General features: G+C 47.2%; 1 pseudogene; it reads left to right on the top strand.

The window, feature by feature from the left end:
- Positions 1-1,558: 1,558 nt before the first annotated feature.
- LOC126512221 (selenide, water dikinase 2-like) lies at positions 1,559-2,703 on the top strand (annotated as a pseudogene).
- Positions 2,704-6,862: the final 4,159 nt, after the last annotated feature.

The following is a 6,862-nucleotide window of genomic DNA, read 5'->3' as shown; positions in this document are numbered from 1 at the left end:
CAGCACACACAGCACAGCACAGCACACCACAGCACACACAGCACACACAGCACACACAGCACAGCACAGCACAGCACAGCACACACAGCACACACAGCACACACAGCACACACAGCACAGCACACACAGCACACACAGCATAGCACACACAGCACAGCACACACAGCACACACAGCATAGCACACACAGCACAGCACACACAGCACAGCACGCACAGCACAGCACAGCACAGTACACCACATCATTTCTAGTTCACACAGACATTTGCCTAGTCTCCTCCAATCGGGCTTTCTCAAGAATGAGGAGGGCCTTCTGCCTCCCTTATGGAGTTCGGCCTCAACTGTCAGCCATGCTGAGCTGGCTGGTCAGCCTTCCTCCTGAATTCTGTAACTCCCATGTTCTTCTAGTGTGTATTTTCAGAAGTGATACATGCCCTGGAAGGTGTAATAAGCAGGATATTTAGACCCTCAGTCTTGTTAAAATCCCTCACAACTATCTAACCTTGGGGTACTACCTTTCCTCTGACTTTCAGTTTCCTTTACAGGTAAAGGGAGTGGGGGCCGAGTGATAAGTCATATCTAGCGTTAGTCTCTATGAGTCAATTGATACCTACCATACTTGATTACCTTTGGATTGCCACATTCCTTTATTCATACAAGCAATGGGAAGTTATATACAGGGGCAGGAAGGCCTGGATCCTGAACCTTGCTATGAGGCCTACAACACATTCTATTAATAGACATAAGACACGGAAATACCAACTGATAGACATAGTCATAGGACAGCTGAGAATAATTTATTGTTGTTGTCTTTTTCTTTTGAGATATCTCAATCTGAAGCCTGGGTTGAACTTAACCACATGATCTTCCTGCCTAGGTTTCTCAAGGGCTCCAGGCATGCACTGCCATACCAGGCTTGAGAATATATTGTAAGCAGAAGCCAACCATGTGTGTTCATCCAGGGGCATTTCCTATGTTACTACAAGCCATTTGCCATTGCTCCAGAATGAAGGGGTGAGACACATGGCAGAGAATGAGAGAATGCTATTGTCACTGACCACTGACCACGGTGTCCAAGGAGCTGTCAGGCTAACCTTCAGTTATCAACAAACCTTTATTTATCAATAATCACTAATGCAGTAGCATGTGTGTGTGTGTGTGTGTGTGTGTGTGTGTGTGTGTGTGTGTTGAGGGGTATTGGGAATTGAACCCAGGCAAGCACTCCATCTGAACTACATCGCTAGTATGTTTGTCTCTTTATAGTGTGACTCTCTACTTGTCTCATAGCTTAGAAGGTTGTCAGGGGGCTGCGTGGCTTGCGTCCTCCGGTTCCACACGTGCCGTGCGGCATACTGTCTCCTTGGGTAACCTTTGCCTGCCCCCAGGTACCAGAGCCTTGTGGTCAGCCCAGCCAACCCCTTGGGCTGTCTAATGGCAGAGATGGCAGGCACCAGCGGAAAGGCCAAGGTGGCGCTGGTGGCGGAGGAGGGTTCCTTCTGCCGGAAGGAACTCCCTCAAGCAGGAGTTTGAGTCCCAGGCACTGGGGCTGATTGCTGACGAGCTTCTCCATCATGAAAGGGTTAGGCTGCAAGGTCCCCCAGGAAACCCTGCTCAAACTGCAGCCCTCACTTGCCTTGGGTTTGGGGGGGGGGTGTGAGTCAAGAGCAGACGGTGCAGGAAGGGGGCCTTGGCGCCAGGCTGGAACCCAGCTCAACCCTCCCCTGGTTGAGCATTGGGATGGATGCTTGCCTCTTCCCCCTGAGGCACGGTGACCTGTAGCTGGTGCAGACGCCGACTTCTTTTACCTCTTGGTGGAAGATCCCTACACGATGGCACATAACCTGTGCCAGTGTGCTCAGTGACCTCTATGCATGCCATGGGCATCACTGAGTGTCAGCCACAGCATGAAAGAAAGGAAGGAGAGAAGGTAACACACTCATGATCAAAGGTTTTCCTGATGCTGCAGAGGAGGGAGGAACCACAGTGATAGGTGGACAGTGAACAACCCTTGTATTATCCCCGTGGGGTTGCCACTGTAGTATTTCGTCAGCAAAATGAATTTATAATGCCTGTTAGTGCCGTGGTAGGAGATGTCCTGGTGTTAACCAAACCCTGAGGAACCCAGATTGCGGCCAGTGCCCGCCCATTGCTGGGTAATCCTGAGAAATGGAATAAACCAAGATGGTGGTTTCCAGAGAAGTAGAGCCAGCTTATCAGGAAGTTATGTTCAATATGGCTGCTAAACAGAACTGCTGCCGGCTTGATGCACAAATCTAATGCCCAGGCAGCCATGGACATCACGGGCTTTGGACATCTAGGACACTTTCAGCACCTCGAACAACAACAACAACAAATCAAGTGTTCTTTGTCATTCATAATCTGCCAATCATTGCCAAGATGGCTGCCAGTGGCAAAACCAGTGGGCACTTTGGCCTCCTCCCAGGAACGTCAGCTGAAACCTCTGGGGGATTACTGATATGTCTGCCAAGAGAACAGGCGGCCCGCTTTTGTTCAGAATCAAATCTTCCAAGCATGGAGAGGGTCACCAAGCATGGATCGTCAGCATTGTGGATAAGGGAAAGCAGACAGCCCATATCATTGACAAACCTCGGGTGATTGAGGTTCTGCCTTGGGGAACCACTGCTGCCGCCACTGCTCTCTCACTCCTGATAATTCCAAGGCAGCCTCTGAGCCTAGTTCATGAAATGGAATAGCAGAAGTCTTTGGGAAAGCATAACCATCCCGCACGCTCATGGACTGTTGACGGGAGTTGATTTTAAGACCTTTGCAAAGGCCGCCTGCATAGTGAGTGCCTCCAGGTGCCCTTGGTAGTTCCATCAGAAGCTGCCTGTGTGTACATCCAGGGCCAGAAGTAACCCTGGGGGTAGGGGGGAATGTGTGTTTATCAGTTGTGTGACTGAGGAGCAGGAAGCCTTTTCCCAAAGCAAGATGAGACTATTCCAGGTTGAGAGATTTTTTTCTTTGCCCTGAGTTGATTCATTTCTGCACAGAGAGTAAAATTATTAGGATTACAAATCCTAATAATACAAATATACATACAAAAAGAATAAACTGCAACATAAAAAGGAAATTAGAGTTTGGACCAATATATTGTTAAGTCTAAATTGTTAAAGTTCCTACTGATTCGCTGTCAAATTTATTTTTAATTTTTTTGAGAAACTGTCTCTTTTCCTGTTCTGGACGAGAGTTGAGCAGCTTGTCCAGCTAGGGAAGGAAGACCACAGCCCCTGACTTGGTCTCTGTCAATGATGTCTCTTCCTCTAACTCTGGCTAAGGACTGGAAGAGGCTGAACAAGCCTCAGAGCCAGGTGTTGGTGGTCATTAATACATTAAATCTTATGCTGAAAATTCCCAGAGATTTAGTTAATAATGGAAATTTCTTACAGCTAAATAAATAAAAGGGGCTTTGTTAGAAAAAAAGAAGGCTATCAGGAATGTGATTAAGAAAAGCCTGGCAGTAAGTAGAATGCTAATCCCACCCGGGGATAAGACCATGGCCACAATTTAGAGTCAAATCTGAAGTAAGCTTTAATTAGATACTGGCCAGGCTGATGGACTCTGTGTTTTCCCAGAAAATGGTCCCAAGTCATGATTTGCAGGAGCTTAAAAAGGCAAAATCCATAGTTCACTGCCTTTCCTGCGAGGTCCAATCACAGGCAAGCTTACATCCTAATGTACTCTCTACCTGCATACCTCCTGTACTTCCAATCACGGGCAAGCATACATCCTGACTTATTTCCTGCCCACGTATCTCTTGCCACACGGGATTAAGCACATCTGGTGCCGATTGGCTAAACAAACTTGTTTAGGGGAGTGAAGACACGTGGTTTGTTATCTCCTAAGAACCCTCGCTGCCAGCTTTTCAGGAACTCTGTCCTTGGACAAGGGCTTGCAGACCAGAGGCCTTTTTGTTTCACAGACCTCTCAAGCACAGTGATTAAGACTTAACACATAACTTTGACCCTCACAGAAGCCAAGACCCATTGCTATTGCTTCATCCACAGTGAAGAGCCCGATGCCTTCCTTTAGTAAATACTCACAGAGCATCAGTCTACATAAAATGTTTTCTTTTACATTTATTTGTTTGTGTGTGGAGAGATACACATGCCATGGCTCAAAAGTGGAAGTCAGAGGACACTTTGTAGGAGTTGGTTCTCATCTTCCGTCACGTAAAACCCAGGGATAGAAGCAATTCATAAAATACAGGCACTTCTATAGCAAAACAAATAGAAGGGAAATTATCTCCTCACAACAAGATAGCATTGGAACTGAGCACAAATTTTGGCTTTTGAAAAAAAAAAAAAACCTCCTTGCCAATTTTATATATTTACGATAACTTCTGCTGATTCAGCTCCCCTGCCCAAGCAGGATTGCAAATTCAGGGCTAGACGGCTTCTATGATACTATGGGAGAGGTGAGAGCTGCTTGTGGGGTGTGTGGGAGGGGTGTGGGGAGTATGTGGGGGGAAGGGTGGGAGTGTGGGGGAGAGGTGTGTGTGGGTGTGGGGGGTGAGTAGTATGTGGGGGTGGGGTGTGAGTGGTGTGGAGGGGTGGGTGTGAATGTGTGTGTGGGGGTGTGGTGGTGATGCATTACAGGGGTTACAAAGACCACAGGAGGTCCTGAGGAATCTAGAAAGGAACTGGCGAGAAAATGGTATGAGCCACCCAATCCCAGTGTGAGGAACAGGAGACGCCACATTGGGAATGAGCACATGGAGAGATAGGAAGGACATTGTTTCCTGATTAACCTTCTTATCACCAGGCTAAAAATAGACTGATTATTAAATAGTGGTGCATCAGCCAGTACAATCCCCACTTTACTGGGGACGGTCACTGTGCCAGAGTAACAGCTGTGACGGAAGTAGAAATGATCAGAAGAATCAACACTCTAGATTTTTCTATTCTTTTTTTAAATTTTATTTAAATAACATTTTTCATTTATTTTACATACCGACCTCAGTTTTCCCTCCCTTCTCTCCTCCCCGCTTCCCACGTGGCATTTCAAGGCAGGGTGAGGTGATCCAGATGAGAACAGGTTCCCAAAGGCCAGCTAAGCGCCAGGGACAGGTCCTGATCTCACTGCTAGCGGCCTTTCAAAGAGTCACACTCATGCAGAGGGCCTAGGTCGGTCCCATGGAGGCTCCCTAACTGTAGCTCCGGAGTCCATGAGCTCCCACGAGCTCAGGTCAGCTCATACAATCCCTCCTCCCTTCCTTCAGCAAATCTTGCTCCCATTTGGAGGAAGGTGGGAAGTACATAGCCTTGTGGGTTTTGCTTTTATATGTTTTGGACTGATGTAATTGGTGGCCGAGTCCCAGGTATGGACCTGGTCAGTGTCCATTGTCCTGGCCAGGACTTAAAAATTGAAGCTTGCTTCAATTTTGGCTTAAGAATTATAGTAGTAGTTTTAGAAATTAATATGGGTAAGTGAAAAAGCTAGATTAGTTAAGAAATTCATTAAGGCCCCAATGCTATTGATCAGTATTGGAGAGTTTCAAACTGAGGTAATTTTTACTCAAAAGCCCCCAAAGCTCCGCATACCACGAAGTGCACATTTCTGGTTTGCTTTTGAGGTGCTGGGCCTAGTACTGGCGGTTGAAGCCAGGGCCTTGTGCATATTAGGCAGGCACACGGCCACTAAGCTAAATCTCCAGATCTTTTTAATTCTTTACCTGTTGAAACAGGATTCCACTAAGTTGCCTGGGCCAACCTTGAATTCATGGTATAGCTGAGCCTGGCTCTCCAGTGGTCCTCCTGCCTCAGACGCCTGAGTAGAGAGGCTGACAGGCCTATGCTACCAGGCCTGGCCTTTTACTTTGTACTGGAACCCAGCCAGCTTTGCAGTAGGCTTCTGACATTAGTTAGTCTCAGCATGCTATGTACTCAGCTTGACTTTGAACTCACGAGATCCACCTGTCCATGCCTCCCAAGGGCTGGGATTAAAGGCACACGCCACCACACCTAGCCCCACATACCAATTCTTAAAGTGTCACGCAGAAGTGACACATTTCACCTTCATTCCCATGCCTTTAATCAAAGCAGGTCCCTTCGAGGGGCTGGGGAAGGGCCTGCTACCACATGGCTGGAAGAAAACAATCTCCTTTTCACCCCCTGTCAATCACTCTTCTGCTTTCTGCAGTTTTATCTTTCCTAGAATGTACTATAGATGGACTCAGTGTGACTTTTTTTTTTAGTGTGTAGACTTTTATGTTAAATATTTGTGTATTTTTTGTGGCTATGTATGTGTACCATGTGTGTGCAGATGGGTCTAAAGAGGGCATCAATCCCATAGAACTGGAGTTACAGGGAGCTGTGAGCTGTCATCTGGGTGTGGAGAATAGAATCTCGGGTCCAAGAGCAGTGAACATACTTGACTGCTAAGCCATGTCTCCAGCCCACCCAGCTTTCTTTCTTTTTTTTTTGTTCACTTAACACAATGCTTTTGAAACAGCCCTGTGGCAGCATCTCTGCCTGTTAGACTAGTCTGTTCTTTGTAAGTGCTTGGTGATGCATAGTTCTTCCACAAAGCCACAGGTGTCCAACCTTTGGACACTGGAATGCAATGCTTCATCTACAAGTGTGCTGAGCAGCATTCATAGCTGTCCTGTATGTGGTCCATGGACCACAGTTAGACACGTCTGGGAGTCTCTCTTTCTCTCTGTCTCCCTCTGTCTCCTCTTTCTTTGAGAGAGGTGCCCAGCAAGGCACCTCTGTCAAATCTGTACTCTGACTCAGGGTTCAGACCGGGCTGGCCTTGAACTTGCTGTCATCCCTCTGCCTCAGCCTCCAATGTACTAGGGTTATAGGCACAAGCCACCATTCCAAGGCCAGGGTCTTTGATTT

This window comes from Alexandromys fortis, unplaced genomic scaffold, assembly GCF_014885135.2.
Source record: "Alexandromys fortis isolate MF-2015 unplaced genomic scaffold, M_Fortis_MF-2015_v1.1 scaffold_119, whole genome shotgun sequence".
NCBI classification, from domain to species: Eukaryota; Metazoa; Chordata; class Mammalia; order Rodentia; family Cricetidae; genus Alexandromys; species Alexandromys fortis.
Note: the sequence above shows the minus strand (reverse complement) of the source record. Positions and strands in the feature narration are given on the sequence as shown.